At 50.3% G+C, this 16,052-nt stretch overlaps 1 protein-coding gene across 3 annotated transcripts in view; it reads left to right on the top strand.

Annotated features, from left to right (window-relative positions):
* Nucleotides 1-16,052, top strand: part of GALNT18 (polypeptide N-acetylgalactosaminyltransferase 18) — a 353,102-nt gene that overhangs the window by 51,123 nt on the left and 285,927 nt on the right. The gene's annotated exons all lie outside the window — the stretch shown is intronic.

Here is a 16,052-nt window from a genome sequence, read left to right as displayed (position 1 = left end):
GCTTTCTTCAGCGATGCTGTTCAAGGCAGCAGAGCCTCTCTTCCTAGCTGTTGACTGTTCTTCTACCAAGGGGTCTTATTTAGATGACTGGAACTAAGCTTCCAGAAAGAAGAGGCTGCAGGTGGGTCTGAAGATGAATGGTGAAAGCAAAGTCAGGAAGAGCCAAGCGCCCGGAGCGTGAGGACAGCCGCCACACACTGACTTGGGGAAAACCGATTTGGACATCCTCCGGTTAACCGAGGGACTCCCCGAGGGCACCTCTGCCAGGTGGGGTGGGGGTCAGGGAGGCAACTCCTGGGCCTGTGTGTGTGTGTGGCGGGGTCTTGTTTACAGCAGGAAGGTTGAAGCAGGAAGTCTCAGGAGAAGGATGGTCCATTGTGGAAAGCAGGGAGAGAGCCAGCACACAGGAAGCATGGGCCCTTCCTGCATCGCTGTCTGTGAACTTGAGGACCTCAAGGGACGGCCCTGGACCTAATGAAGCCTCAGCCTGGGGAAGGTGAAGAGAAGGTCAACTCCTAAGGCCCTGCTTTTGCTTCCTGGAAGACCTAGCACCTAAGGGAGTGGGCCCACACCTTTGCTTAAAGAGGAATAGTTCATATCATATGATCTCCCTGATATGAGAAATTGGAGATGCAACGTGGGGGGGTTTGGGGGGTAGGAAGGGAGGGACACAAACCATAAGTGACTCTTAATCTCACAAAACAAACTGAGGGTTGCCGGGGGGAGGGCGATATGGAGAGGGTGGTGGGGTTAAGGACATTAGGGAAGGTATGTGCTGTGGTGAGTGCTGTGAAGTGTGTAAACCTGGTGATTCACAGACCTGTACCCTTGGGGTTAATAATATATGTTTATTAAAAAATTAAAATAAAAAAATGAATAAAAAGAGGAAGAGTTCAGAGTGCAGTGTGTGGGGGCGCTCAGAGGGCCTGGCCAGCGCCCTGCCCTGCACTTACTCACTGTGTGACCCTGAGCAGGTACCTTCACCCCTGTGAGCCACAGATTCCTCAGCAGGACATGGGGGAGACCACACGTGCCCCTCCGAAGATTGGTGGTGAATGTACCTCATTACCCCGTCTTCTGTCCTGACTCCCCCTTTCCACGTAATGGTTCCCCCTTGTTGGCTCCGCCCAGCAGCCGCCTACTCCTCTCCTGCTTGGAATCCCAGGATTTCTGGAGGCAGCGCCTTGTTTCTCTGGAAAAAACCACACCTGTGACCCCTGGACGGCGTTTCGTCTCAGGGTAGGGAGTTGCCTGGGTGAGGCTGCCTGTGGAGGGTAGAGAAAGGGCCTCCTATCGAGAGAAGGTGACGGTGCTCCCACAGAGTCTTAATTTCCTTTCCCCTTCCTTTCCTTTTGCTCTTTACTTCCTGAAAAAGGCACCCGGCAGTTTTTGAGGCTGCTGTTTCTTCATGGATTTTTAATAAAAGTGATGAATGAACTAAGAATTGATAAGAAAAGGCAAATGGTATTTGGGTTATGCATTGTTCTAGTAAAATGTATTTTTCACTGAAGATCTTAAGTGACTTTTTCGTTAGAATGCCATAATGGGAAGAAAGGTTAAATCAAATGAGTTTTCTGTGGCAGGAGTGTCAACCAGGGGCCTCTGCGGGACAGGACCCTTGTCCTGTACAGCGGCTGAGCTGTAAGCTTTGCCAGCTCCCCAGTGGTCAGAGTCCTGGCATCTTGTGCCAACAACTCCTTCCTCCCTGCAGGAAGGCTAGAAGAGGGAGTCCCCCAAGAAAGGCCTGGCAAGAATGGCCACAGTTCTGCTCCTTGGAGACCTGATCAGCCGTGAGGGTCCAGGAAAATGGTCCCCATCGGAGCTGCCGGTGGTGGCTTGCCTGGGGCTGGTGTCCTGTGCAGGGAGCTGGCCTCCATTTCCTGGACCAGCACGCCTGAAAGAGCCTGCAGCCTGAGGAGAGAGTCTGCAGCTGGGCTCCCTGCTGGCTCTAGAACAGGCTTCTCTCATAGGCAGGATCCAGAGGGCTTACCCTGGTCTGATGGCCCCCAGGAGATCTGCTTGTTCCAGACCTCAAAGGTATCAACCCCAACTGGTGAATCACCTATCACAGGAAGGTTATTTTTCTTCTTGAATCTGCCTCGAGGAAGTGTCTTGGTTGTGATTGGAAAAGATCTTGTCCTAACAATTCTATTCCATTTTATCCCAACCTGTCCCATCCTATTCCATCCCATGCTATGCTGGCATATTTCATCCTGTCCCATTTCCTTCTGTGCTGTAAGTGGTCGTGTGGGTGTTCTCAGTTCCAGGTCCTGTTCCAAGTAGTGGGAGCACAAAGAGGATCAAGACACAGTCCTGCCTTTACAAAGTGCCCTCTCTAACAAGAGAAATCAGCAGACAGTTATAGTACGATGCAGACAATAAATGGGGAGGCCAGCAGCCCCTCTTCGCCCAGCAAAGTCACCTCACCATTTACAACCAAGGACTGGAGGCAGCTGGAGGAGAAAATGAGGGTGTGGGTAGTCCAGGAGGGCTTCTGGGAGGTGATTGCCGGGTTGGATTTTCAAAGGGTGGTAGGAGTTTACCAGGCAAAGAGCAAATCTCTAAATTTAGAGATCTAAACTTATCACTTAAGTAGAACTTACTAGGTGCTGGGTCACATTTTACCTATTATAACTCATAACAGCTGGGGAGGGAGGCGCTCACCTCTGTTTCCTCCAGACAAGGAAGTAACTGTACACAGGAATACAGCTTAGTAAGTGGTGGAACTAGGGTTCAGACCCAGGCAGGCTGTGCCTTTTTTTTTTTTTTTTTTTTTTTTTTTAAAGAGAGAGCATAAAAGGAGAGAGGTCAGGGGGAGAAGCAGACTCAGACTCCCCGGCGAGCAGAGAGCCTGATGTGGGATTCGATACCTGGACTCCAGGATCATAACTTGAGCTGAAGGCAGTCGCTAACCAACTGAGCCACCCGGGCCCCCCAGGCTGTGCTTTAATCAGCACGTGTCAGGGCTGTTCTGGCAAGGCCGGCAGGGCATTCCAGACACGGAGATGAGAACCGCTACTATCCCCCATCAGGGGTACGGTCAGCCGGGGGCTCTGGCAACCACCCATCCTATGGTGCAGGTATAATTCTCTCCATGAAGTAGGTCTCCTTGAGCCAAGCTCTCCACCCTCTTCATCACAGTGGAGCGACAGGGACCATTGCCATGTTTCCTCCACCCCCAGTGTGCTTTCCTGCCAGCGAAGCTGGGGTGAGTCCAGCAGCTTCTCAGCTGCTGGGGCTCCAGGCCAGGAAACTCTGAGCCCAGGGCTAGGCTTTCCCTCTCTGCTATTTGGGGAGAAGGGTGGGAAATGCCTCGTGGCTCAAGGCCTGATGCACGGTCATTCCTGCCCCTAAATTACCCCAGGCCCAGGGCACACCCAGGCTCCCGCCACAGGGACAAGTGCCACATGGGCCCTGAGCCCGGCCTCACCCTCCCTGACACCTTGGACCTATGGCGGGAAGCACCCAGCTGGAGCATTTGCAAGCACTCAGTGGCAGGACTTAGCTGTTCTTTCCTTACTTGTCTTTCCCTATTGAGGATCCCTCTGCATTTGTTACAAGGCCTTTGTCTATTTTAGCATGCCACTAATTATAAGACTCATCATCGGTTTAATAATCATTTCTCAGAGGAAAAAAAAGAAACACTACCACATTAAAAGTACACATTGATTGTAAGATTTGTCATCATCTCAGAGACATGGAAACGCCAAAAAGAAATGAGCCTCTTAGATGTCAGGGGATGTGGTCTTTTCTAAACATTTTTTGGCTGAGGGGGGACACCTGTGGGGACACCTGCATGGAGAGAGCTTGTCCAACAAGGTGGGGAGTGGCGCTGGCTGGCACCGGTCAGGGCTGGGTCATGGAGGGCCTCATCCATTTCTCCAGGCCTGCCTCAGCTGCCTTCGGCTTCAACCATCCAGACCCACTTTGGGGACGACAATTCGAGTAGCTCAAAAACACTCACAGCTGAGTTCATTCTGTAGCTGGGTTTGACAAGTGATCAACTCCCACCAGGAACGGAGAAGCGTGGGGCTCAGTGGGTGGACAAGGACCAGCTGTGATCACCAGGAGCCTCGGCAGTCTTCCTGGCAGTTGGGTGGTGATTGAAGCCAGCTGGGTGGCGTGAGAGCCCCTTGCCCTCGGAGTCTAGGGACCAGGGCTCTGATCTGGGCCACCTCGGGTGTGTTGCTTTGCTCTCCGGGGCTCCAGATTCCTTTTCTGTACGGTGAAGATGTAAAACAGTCTTAATAGCAGCTGACAGGTGTCAAGGGCTTTGCATACATGTGCCATGTGCTTTTCTACAGGTCTTTCAAGTACTAGTTCATTTCACCCCCGCTACGACTCTGCAAGGTAGTGCTGTTCCCATCTCCATTTTTCGGATGACAAAATGGAGGCACAGGACAGTTAAACAATTTTCCTAGTGTCCCCTTGTTAGTACATGGCAGAGATTAGAGTTGGCTCCAAGTTCTCTGGTTAAAGGGTCCATCCAAATAACTGTGAGGGTACCAGAGTAGAACAATAACGATTGTATAAAAAAACCAGCGCAACCCCATTACAAATGAAATCTAGCATAGAGTTCTAAAAATAGAAGTAAGATGGCAGTCTTGTTAGGAGTGAAGCTCAGGGACCCTCCTCCGGTTGGCAGGGACACCTCTGTGGCATCCCAGGGCTTCCTGAAACAACGTGAAAGCAGCCAGACTGGGCAGTCCCCGAAGGCCATCCAACACCAGTATCCTGGGATGGTCAGGGACAGATACAGGCTCTGATACCAGGGCGTCCCTGAGATCTGCTGGCTTCCCAGGCAGGCTCATGATGTAACACCTCTTCTATCTAATGTTCTTGAAATATTTCTTCAACATTTATTTGTTGGGACCAAGAAAAATGGATTTTCTTGTAATAAAACCTGTACACCTTTTGCTCTATCTTCTTTAGGCTATAACATGCACTGAACACAACATCTGAACCCATTTGGAACGGTAGGTTACTGCACATTTTTCTGCCACTCATAACCGGATAGTGTTAGTCGCTAATATTTGCTAAAGAGAAGGGTAGCTTACGTTGACACATCTCAAAGTGTTTCCTGTAAATAGCCCCGTGTTCTGCTTACTCCTTTTGGAATTTCAGATGACTGCTGCTCCCCAGTGCAGGCTGCTGGCAGCTTACATCGTGCAAAGTTGGGGGCATGGTTTGCAGTGGCGTGGTGCAACTTCCACATGCAAATTGCAGAAATACTCAATAGAGGTAGCAAGTCGGAACTTGTGTAAATCAGAAAATTCCAAAAAATCGGTGTTAAATGTATTTTTTACTAAAGGGCACTATCACGCACACAAGTGAGACTGACCCACTTTCCACCAGTAATGTCTATTCTGGAATTGCCCATGGAAACCCAAGTTAACTAGTATTGTGTTGCTGATGGACTCCAGTGACAATTTTGCAATCCCTATAGGTGGCAGTTCAGGTGACAGTCAGCACTGCCATGTATGGGGCACAGGGTGCGTCTGGCAGAGTTCTGGGGGCAAACAACAACGTGGATGGAGTCTCCTAGTTTTACCACCTGCATTTACAACTTGCATGACCTTGACAGTTGACTTCTTAACCACACAGTGGAGTTCCACCTTTACTCCTTCTGTTTACCCTGACTGCATGACAGCAGGAATCCTGAGTTTATCTGTGCCTCTCCCTCCTTGTATGTCCTTGGGCATGTAATGCCACTCCTTTCCCTGGGTCCCAGTTTTCTCCTTTAAACCCAGAAGTGTTTACACAAAGTGACCTTTCAGGTCCTATCAACTCCAGGTGATTGATTCGCTTGGTGAAGGATGGTCTGCTGATGTCTAGCATTGACTTACATCTGATCTAAGTTATAAGACTGCAAGGAAATGAGAGAAGGGAAGCCAGATTAATGTCCAGGTAATCCTGTGTTCTTTCAAACTGTTGCCTTTCCGGTTATATGCTGAAATTCTTTGGAGAAGAGTTCCATCTCTTCAAGAAAGGGTCCACTTGGTCCAAGAGAGGTTCCTCCCATTCAGGGTGTTTCAGCTGACCATGGGGACTAGTCCTTTATCTGAGGCAGTTCTGGCCAAGGTGGGCATACCCTCTCAGAAAGCCTTCACTATTGCCTTGTTCTCCAGTAATTCTGTTAAAGAAATGAACTAAATCTGACAGGATGTGTCCTTGGTGGTTGTAACAACATACCACTGAATGAATGGCTTAAAACAACGTCAACTTATTCTCTCATAGTTCTGGAGCCCAGAAGTCCAAAACCAAGGTGTTTGATAGGGTCATGCTCCTTCTGGGGGGGGTTTAGGGAAGAATCCTTCCTTGCTTCTTCCTGGCTTCTGGTGGTTGTTGTTAACTCCTGGTGTTGTTTGTAAGGGCCATCACTCCAGTCTCTGCTCCATCTTCACAAGACAGGTTTTCCTGTGTATCTCTGCATCTCTGTTTTCTCTTCTTACAAAGACCCATGTCATTGGATTAGGGCCCACTCTAATCCATGGTGACCTCATCTTAACTAAGTATATCTACAAAGACTCTATTTCCAAATAAGGTCACATTCTGAAGTTCTAGATGGACATGAATTTGACAGGTGTTGAGGAGAGAACATTATTCATCCCAGGAGAGCAGATCATCTGGGCTCCTCGTGCTCAGGTTATCCCTGGTATAATTCTCCTGAGGTCTTTAATGGGTACCCCTGTAGGTCTGTAGTCTAGAATCAACTTCTTTATTCTCTTTAAAAACTGGAACTGCGGGATGCTTAGTGCCAACCTCCTTTCCCCAGAACTCATTAGAGACCATTGAAATGAGTATGGTCATTCACTGGCAAGTTCTCGCAGTGCCCTGAATTCCTCTGGGACAGGAAATGGGCCTCGTTTGGGTAGCCAAGTGCTTTCTTGCATCCTTTTTGACCATCTTGGGCTTCTGTTCATTTATTCATCCAACAAATAGGTACTGCGAGGCTTCCGTGTCCCAGCCATGAGCTAGCCCTGTATATACTGTGAACTGGGGTGACAATCCAACTGTCATTTCTGTGGTGGTCTTAGGCTCTCAATAGGTAGACATATAGATACATAATGAAGCATCAGGCCATGCTAAGGCCTATGGAAAAGAAAACATCATAGGAGGTGCAGGAAGCTGGTGTTTTTGATAGGTAAGGGAGGGCAATCTTCCCCTTGCCCATGCTTGTTCAATACTTAGCAGCAGATTAGACCCCGGACCAGGGGGCTCAGACTTCTCATACTATGAGGAGCCCTGGCCACCTGACAGCCAGCTAGGACCTCTACCCTGGCCCAGATGCCACCGTTGTTAGCTGGGACTCAGGCAGAATCTGTTCTGAGCCCAACTTCAGCAATGGGAATTATCCTTGATGAGGCCATCTAGTGCTTTTAAACCTTTCAAGCCGAGGACAGGATGATAAGGAGGAAAGAGGTTAGGTTCTGATAACAAGTCAGCACGGTTGTATGACCTTTTATAAGTAATTTAGCTTCCTTGAGCTTCAGTCTTCCCTTTAGAAAGTGGGCATACTGTTTGCCTGCACTATAGTGAAGATTCAGTGAAATAAAATGTCATAGAGCTGATGCCCACAGATATTAATTCAATTCCACTCACTTATAATAAAGTAAAGAACCCAGGGACACTTTTTGTTGACCAGGGACACTTCTAAAATCTTTTCTTAGCCCACAATGGGTGCTGACTAAAAATCTGTGGATGGACGGGGCAAATGTAGCAGGTGGCCTTTGAAGCTGCCTGGGCTGTCCCCCGCTAGTCTGGCTATCCAGAGTGCATGTGAACTCTGTTCAATAGTGTTCTCTCCCCCACAACTGTTCTTCCTTGCCGGACTTCCAGGCCTCTGGGAAGCTGGGAAAGGTCTGCCCAAATGTGTTTGGAGATGCAGAAGCTGCCCCTGAATGTCTTGGCCAGGTTTGGGATTAATCTGTTGGAAATTATGGGGTGCAAGGAATTACTTTGCTGACAATAATTGGATTTCCCAAAACGAACAGAGCAGGTTTAAGTCAGAAACCAGAGACCAGGTGAGTGTCATCACGGGGAACATGCGTTAATGTGTGCTTTTCACACACCGACATGTGCCCAGTCCTGGACAACACCATCGAAATCTGACTCTCCTGGGCACTAGTGGGGGAATTAAGCTGGGGTTTGGGAGGATAAGAACCCTGTTCCTGGCAAATGTTTGCACCGTGTCAGGAAAATGCTCACAAGTTATATCTGATAAAAGAGTCCCCAGCAGCCTGCTGGCAGCCAGAGAGGGGCCGGGCCCTCGGCACCTAGATTGGCATGGATGCCGGTGGTGGGTAGAGTGGTTGGGATATAGTCCATAAGCTCTGCCCTTTGCCCTCCCTCAGGCAGCCAGGACTCCCGTCAGGGTCCTTAGCAGGACCCATCATTCAGAATCTTGGTTCAAATCTTACTGGTTTCTTAGCATCTTTGAGTCTCAGTTTCCACATCTGTACAATGGCGATAATGATAGACATTTCACTGGGATGTTGGTAGTGTTTAACGTGACCATGATCTCAGAGTGCCTGGCAAGGCGCCTGTAAGAGCAGGCTCAAGGATTATGGATTTCCTGACCAGCAGGATCCTTCAGACCAGCCCTTGTGGCTCCCCTCCCTGCCTGCTCCTTCCGGGTTCCTCACCCCACTGCGGGGGGACCACAGTCTCAGATAAACTCTGTCTGCGACAGGGCCCTGCAGGCCTCAAATCTGGCTGCTTCTGCCTTTCCATGAACACTTCCCGTATATTGGGTGTCTGGGGAATAGATAGCTGTGTCTCAGCCCCGTGAAGAATCCAGCCAAACTTGTCACAACATAGCCGCCAAGAGAGTTCTAGTTCCCAAAGTGTGTTCCATGGAACACTAGGTCAGTGTGTACTCTATGGCATAGAGTTCTGAGGATAAATACATTTGAAAAATCTTTGTTTTGGAATGAACTAAATATAGATTCTGTGACACCTTAGAGTAAGAAAGCTGATTTACTTCTAGGGTAACCCCATGTATTTGGTCATAGAAGTCTTCCCCTCAGACCTCCTCTTTCTCCCCCACATAGGGGCTTCCTGAGCTATTTCAGGTCACAGCACCCCTGAGGCTACCTGGGCCCTCCACTTGCTGCAGACTCCGCATCTCTGTGGCCCCCTTTCCTCCTGGGGATGGTAACTCCCCAAACCCAATCCTCCTGGGGATGGTAACTCCCCAAACCCAAATGCTCTTGGAAAAGAGACAGGGCAGAGGGGGCAGTTAGGATGGCTTTTTGGGGTGGTTTGGGATGGAGGGGAGCAAGCCTACTAGGAGATATTTAAGGCAGGAATGGGAACCTCTGGGGTGGCTGCAGGCCGTAGCTCTAGACACGTTGCTGTCACTGTGAGTGCATGGTTGCTCCGTCAGGTCCTGCTGGGGATGGAGGACTGAACCTGAGCTCAGGGCAGCACTGGCAGTAGCAGCGGAGGGGTGGTGATCCAAAGAAATCCACTCACCACAGATGAGTTCCACTGGCCCCTCACCAGCAGATCCTTTTGTAGTTACGAAAGTGCTGAGCGGGGCCAACAGTGCAGAGAGCGAGCAGTAATCAGTGTATAATTACACAGGTCTCAGGCAGCAGAGCCGGGAAGCAGCTGTGCCTCCTGCGGCAAACTCTCTCGTGCTCCCTTAGGGATGTGCCCAGGCATTTTATAGGAGTGAAATGGATTTCTGGGCCACATTTTTGGTTTCGCAATCAGGGACGTGGTGGGCAACCTTGGCACCCAGCGGTGAGCGATTGCAGCTCAGTGGAAAGTAAAACTTAAAAGGAGGGCTGTTTAGAAGGGCTCGGGAGGGGGCAGCTGGTTAGCACTGTCTCCTGTCGGGCAGGACCCTGGGGATAGTCGGGTGAGCTTGTGGTGCCCTAGTACTCTCCACATTTCTCCCTTCTGCTCACGGTCTTCTGTGGCTCTCTCTCCTTCTACCAGTTTCAAAGGCCGTTCCCATCCTCCAGCTGTCCCTCCTTCCCTGCTGATACCCTCCGGCTCCATTCACACCGTTGAGGCCATGCAGGTGCGGCTTGGAGGGGTAGCATCTTGACTCCAGGAGTGCTTGGCCTGAAGTCCCGGGTCAGGAAGGTGAAGTATACAGGCCTGGGGTGACCCTGGCAGTCAGGCAGGTCTGTTCAGGGCCTCAGTCCCCACCCTGGCTGGAACATAGGAAGAAGACCCCAATCTGGGGACGGAAAGGAGTGCAATCAAAGAAGGGACACCAGGCAGAACTTCAGGGCACCTCTCATGCTCCAGAATCCCCTGGAGGGCTTGTGAAAAATGCAGATTTCTGGGCCACAACCCCCAGGGTTCATGGTTCAGTAGTTTTGGAGTGGGATGGGTTCCCAGAATTTGCACAGCTAGCAGGTTCCCTGATGCGGCTGATGCTGTTGGTCCTGGGTCAACAGCTTGAGAACTACTGGTCTAGACTAAACTCATCTGAGTAGGCAGAGCACAGAGCTCATGATACGAGGTAACTGGAGCTGTCCTGGGCTTTGGGATCGCAAATGATGCGTGCAGCAGGCTATTTGCCCTGAAGCCCCACCGGATGGGAAGCTGCAGCTCCTGGAAAACTGCTGATCTCAGCCTGAAATGGCTTAGGAATGTAGGTGAGGCATTCGTCACTGGGAATGGGGGCAGAGGCCTGTAGCCTGGTGAGGCTGGTACTTGATTATTTAATCAAGAGGGCTCTATCTTCCCTGTGAAAAACCAACAGAAGAACCGGGGTGGAAGCTAGAATGTTGGGTCCAACTGCTACCCAAAGGCAAGTTCTGAGTCAGGGAGACAGGTCTCTCGGCATTGCTCTGTGATTAGCAGGGGCCTCCTCTCCCTGTAGCTCGGTCCACAATAAGCCCCTGCCTATTGAACTCCCTACTGGGAGCCAGGCTCCAGGCTGGGCCGAAAGTGCTAACTTGTATTTAATTCCTACTATGAGGCTCCCTGAGGCTGAGTAGCTGGCCCAGGTCTCACAGCCTGTAGGAGGCTGGGCTGAGGTTTGGACGCTCTGCTGCCCATATGCTGTTTTCATTCATTCAGTAGTTGGTTACTCACACCTACTCCCTGCTGGGCCCTGTGCTGGGCGTGAGGATGCTGGGATGGGTCGAATGAGTGCCTGCCCTCAAAAGGCTTCTGGCCTCTCTGAGGTGATGGAAATATAAACAGCATGAATACAGTATGTCAGTTGCTACTATGACTATCTGAACGAAGAGTCCTGAGGGCCCGAGTGGGGCTGACTAACTTTCTCAGGGTCCTGGGCTCCTTGCCACAGTCTGGCCCTGGCAGGTGAGTGAGGTGAGTGGCCGCACTTCTCACATGATGCAGCTCACCTGCCCAGAAACCCCTGAGCACGGGGCAGAGGCCCCAGTTCCTGCCACGGGGGGAAGATCTGAGCTTGCAGAGCCCTGCTGGCTGCATTCTCCTGTTCCTTCTTTTCAGTGAATGCATTTGTAAAAACGTCATTTTTCCTTCTTAAAATGTCCTGTTCCAGGCTAGGAAATAAGCAGTCACTGTGGGCGGCTCTCACAGCAACTGGATCTACCAACTTTTCCAAAGCCTTCAGCTTGCTCTTGCCTCACCAAGGGGGACGAGCTGTAATGGCCTTCCAGGCAGGCTACTGTAACCTTTAATTTGGAGCGGGAAGAGGTCAGAGGTCTTAGACATTTCTGGGATTTGGGAGTGAGTGTGCTCGCTGGCCCCAGTGAGACGTCAGGCCCTAGCAGCTCAGGGTGGATGGCAAGGTGTGGAGTTTAAAAAGATGAGGCTAAGGTGGGGGTCCTGAAGCCAGCTTGTCCCCTTTTCTCCGGGATGGGTTGGGGACCATTCTGTTCTTTGACAGATCTCTGTTGCATACGGAAAAAAAAAAATCAAGTTTGGCCCACATACAAATAGACAGCAACTCCTCAGAAAGAAATATATAATGTCGAGTTGACCCACTTAAAAATAAGTTTATTCTTTATATAAATAAAATGAACTCATTATAAAGCACTCAAAAAAGAGTTTTAGTATAACTCAGCCTTTTTTTCTTTTTTTTCTTATATGGAGTTTTGTTTTTATATCTATAGTTGGGTCACCCGTTAAAATGTGACTACTTTAGAGAAATGTTTTCTCACCCCCAAGAAAGGTGAGGATTATATATCCTTGCTGTACAGTGTTCACTCCCACCATGGTTTTATTGCCATTCAGGATGATTAAATCTGTATTAGGACAGCTGTTTGCTGCTTTGTCTGACTCCTTCAGATCTTGTGTTGAAGGCGGCAGCCAGTAGCCCCATGTGGCTATTTACATTTAAATTAGGTGAAATTGAATCAAATTAAAAATTTAGTTCCTCCATTGCATTACCTACACTGCGAGTGCTCAGAAGCCACCTAGGGCAGGTGGCTACTGTCTTGCACAGCACAAATATAAAGCATTTCAGTCGTAGAAAGTTGTTCTGAACAGCACTGTTCTAGACCATTCATTCCCTTGTATAAGACTCCCAGGGTTTAGTCATGAGTCACCAAGTATCCTTGGTGTGCACCTAGAATCTCAGAATCTAGTGGAACTTTAGGAATGCTTTATTTCTAAATTCTGGCCAATGGCAGAGGGGTGGGCAGAGTCAGGGGGACAAGTGGCAGGGAGAGAAAAGGAATCAGAGGGAAGGCACAGGAGAAGGGCTTTCAGAAGAGCCATGTGGGGCTGATTAGAGAATGACTTGTGGATTGTTTAGTTCTGTGCCCACATGGCACAAGTGTTGGTCACGGACCCCCAACAGCAGAATGCCAGAGCTCAGCATTTCCATTTGGAAAGCCTTGAGAACTGGACTGCCTTGAGGGCCTTAAGGGTGCTCACATCTTCCTAAGCATGTGGGCCCTGGGGAAACAGGTACCATCGACTTGCTAACCCAGGACACTGGTGTCCAAGGAGGTCTAAATCCTGTCACATGGTCCAGACACTGCACTCAGTGCTAGCACCTGGGCTCGGACCACCTGTACTACTCCCCCAAGAAGCTGAGTGAGAATGAACACTCACTTCTTCTGTGTCTTTCCTACGGGATCCAATGGTTGGTAACCCTGCAATGTCGGCCAAATCCCTGCTGCCCAGGACCATCCCGAGAGTCCTGCCTTGTATTTTGTGAGCCTTCCTCTTCCCTAGCTAACCTCTTGGTTTTTTTGAGAAGGTAAAGCAGGCTCAATAGGTTGACTTTGATTCTTTGATTGACTTTGATCTTGACTTTGATTCCCCACCATGCTTTGGCGTTGACTAAATCACCAAGTCCTCAAAATATTTGGGTGGACTAAGCTTTCCTAGAAGGTGAGGGGGGGGGCTGATGCTTGGGGTCCCAGCCCAGCCACTAGGAGTGTAGCCAGAACAGTTCAAAGAAGCTGGTCACCTGGAAAGCAACAGACAAAATAAATATTATCTGTGTGCAATGTGGAGAAGAAATTGGGAATAATGAGAAAGAGTTGTAGGTCAGAAAAATTGACCAGTAGATAGCAAACAGGAAGGTCAAGGACAGATCGAAGCATGGAAAAGAGATCTGGAGGGCCAAGTTGTAACTAAGGACTGGGATACATATTCCATGTGGATGCAAGGAGCCCCTTTGAGAAGCTCAAGCATGGGGGACAGAGTGGCCCCATGTGCAGTGTTTGACACTGATGCAGAGGAAGATGCCTAGGAAAGCCAACCAAACCTTTTAGGTCATCTGCCATACCAATTATAATAGGTTCAGCAGCAAGTTGACAGAAAACCTGGTATAACAGTGGCTTAAGCAGGACAGAAGTGTCCCTCCCACATTTAAGAAGTACAGAGTTAAGCGGTCTGGGCTGGCCCAGTTCTCCCAGTGTCAGAGGCCTGGGCTGGTTTTAGCTTCTTGCTATCATCCTCATAAGAGCCTTCCAATCTGTGGTACTAATGGCTGTTCCAGCTCCAGCCATTACATGTGTGTCCTAGCCAGCAGGAAGAAGGAAGGAGGAGAAGGGCACCTTGTTTCCCTTGAAGGACAATTCCTGGAAGTTACACATACTGCTTCCTCCTCCATCCTTTGGTCCAGAATATAGTCACATGTCCTAGCTTTGAGGGAAGCTGGGAAATGTAGTCTGTTTTCTGTGTAGCCATGTGCCCAACCATAACTTGGGTGTTCCAACTAATGGAATGCGTTAGTATGAGTGACAGTATGGACGGAGCATCCATTGCCCACCAGGGAAAACACCCATTGCGATCAGCATAGAAGATTTTGTACGTGCGTTAAATCTTCTGCTCATAGCACAGAGATCTATTTATTGAGTTTATAGGTCCTGCCTTGGATAGGAGACTTGTAGCAGGCAATGGTGTAGTCGCTGTGCTGGAAAAAGTGATGACGTTGTATAGGTGTTCACTGTTGTGTGCCTGACACTTGTGGCTCAAACTTGTTTGGATGCGCAGAGTCACTGATGGAGGGGGGTGATGGTTTGGGGACATGGCCCTGAGGCCTTCAGAGGCTCTCCGTCTGACCCGTGGGGAGGTCCCTGGCCCAGAGACCCCAGGAGGTTCCAATGTCAGAGGGAGTGGAGACCGTAGAGAGGTTCCTGTGAGCAGACTGGCAGGAACGAGAGGATGAGCTGGAACTAGAGTCTGTGTGGGATGGAGCAGTTTGTCTTTGATCTCAGTGCTCGCCCAGATGGGTGCTGGAGATCTCAGTGGTCTCCCAGATGGGTGCTGGAGATCTCAGTGCTCTCCCACATGGGTGCTGGAGAGATGATTCCCTGTGGCCTGGGATGCCAGGGCCTGCCTTTACTCCCTGGACACCTGCCTCCTGCAGCCCCAGGAGGGTGGGCCACAGGGACTGTGGGTAAGAACAAGGTTAATTGGGAATGCCGGCTTGCGTCCTCTTTTGCATCTGAGCGTTCAAACACGCAGCCTCACAGCCCCGTGCTGCCTTTGTTTGGGAAACCATCCACTAGGTGCTCACAGAGACATAGAGTGATTTGTAATGAGGGCGAATTCAGAGACTCTGCAATATAGGAAATGGAAAAGGTCTGTCCTGGGATCCCAGTACCTTGGGGCTGGGCTGTTCGGGAATCCCCAAGTCCTTCCCACCCAGGGAGTGTGGAACTCAGCGTCACAAGAAAGGGCCTGGAGTCCTGGCTTGGTCACCTTCTCCGTGAGGGACTTGGGGGTATTTGAGGCAGAGGAAAGAGCACAGGCAGATACCTGTGGCTATGGGCAAACACGGTGTATCCCAGGAATGGCAGACACAGCTTGAGTGGCATGCCGGGGGCTTTTGGACTTTCTCTGGAGGGCGATGGGGAGCCGCTAGAGAATGGACTGTAGGCTGTGGAAGGATAGAATGGGATCTGTGTCCTTACTGCAGGGTAGAAGGACGAGGGGCAAGAGGGCTGCGCATGGATGCTGGCAGGCCTATGGGGACCCCAGTAGTCCTGGTAGCAGGGGCTGGAGGGCTTGCTTGCCCAAGCAGCCTCTTGTGTTCCGTAGAGAGGCTTTGCCTTTTCAAGCGGGTATTAGAAGGAAGCGTCCCCGAAGCGTGGGATGACAGGGATTGCCTCCCTTTGTTTGTGGAGGGGGTGGAAAGCCTGGCCGCTTCACAGAGGCCTGAGCTGTGGGCACCGCCAGAGGCTGCTGGGGAGCGCCGCCCTGACTGCCCTGTCCCCCGGGCCTCATTATCTGCAGCCGGCTTGGAGTGCTCTTTGCATCACTTACCGTCTGGGACCTTGCCTGAGCCTAAAATTGCACAAAGTAGGCCACGAGCTCCTCTGTGGCTGCCCCCACCCTTCACTCCAGCCTTCCGGTAAGATCCATCTCACCCTGAACTAGGAGAGGCTGGAGGACCTGGGACCTGCCCTCTAGAAGGCAGAAGGCTCACCCAGAGTTTATTCCAGGAGCCGTGGCTGTCCTGTCCTCTGCACCTGCTGTACGTCAGGACAGGGCCGAATCCTTCCTATACATTGTCTCACATTGTCCTATACATTTAATTCTCACAACAGCATGACAGTATAGGTCTTATTATTCCCACCTTTCATTTAAAAGTAAAGGCCAAGCTACCATTGTGTTTGAAAATGTCTGGTCAG

This window comes from Mustela lutreola, chromosome 1 (genome assembly GCF_030435805.1).
Source record: "Mustela lutreola isolate mMusLut2 chromosome 1, mMusLut2.pri, whole genome shotgun sequence".
Classification (NCBI taxonomy): Eukaryota; Metazoa; Chordata; class Mammalia; order Carnivora; family Mustelidae; genus Mustela; species Mustela lutreola.
Note: the sequence above shows the minus strand (reverse complement) of the source record. Positions and strands in the feature narration are given on the sequence as shown.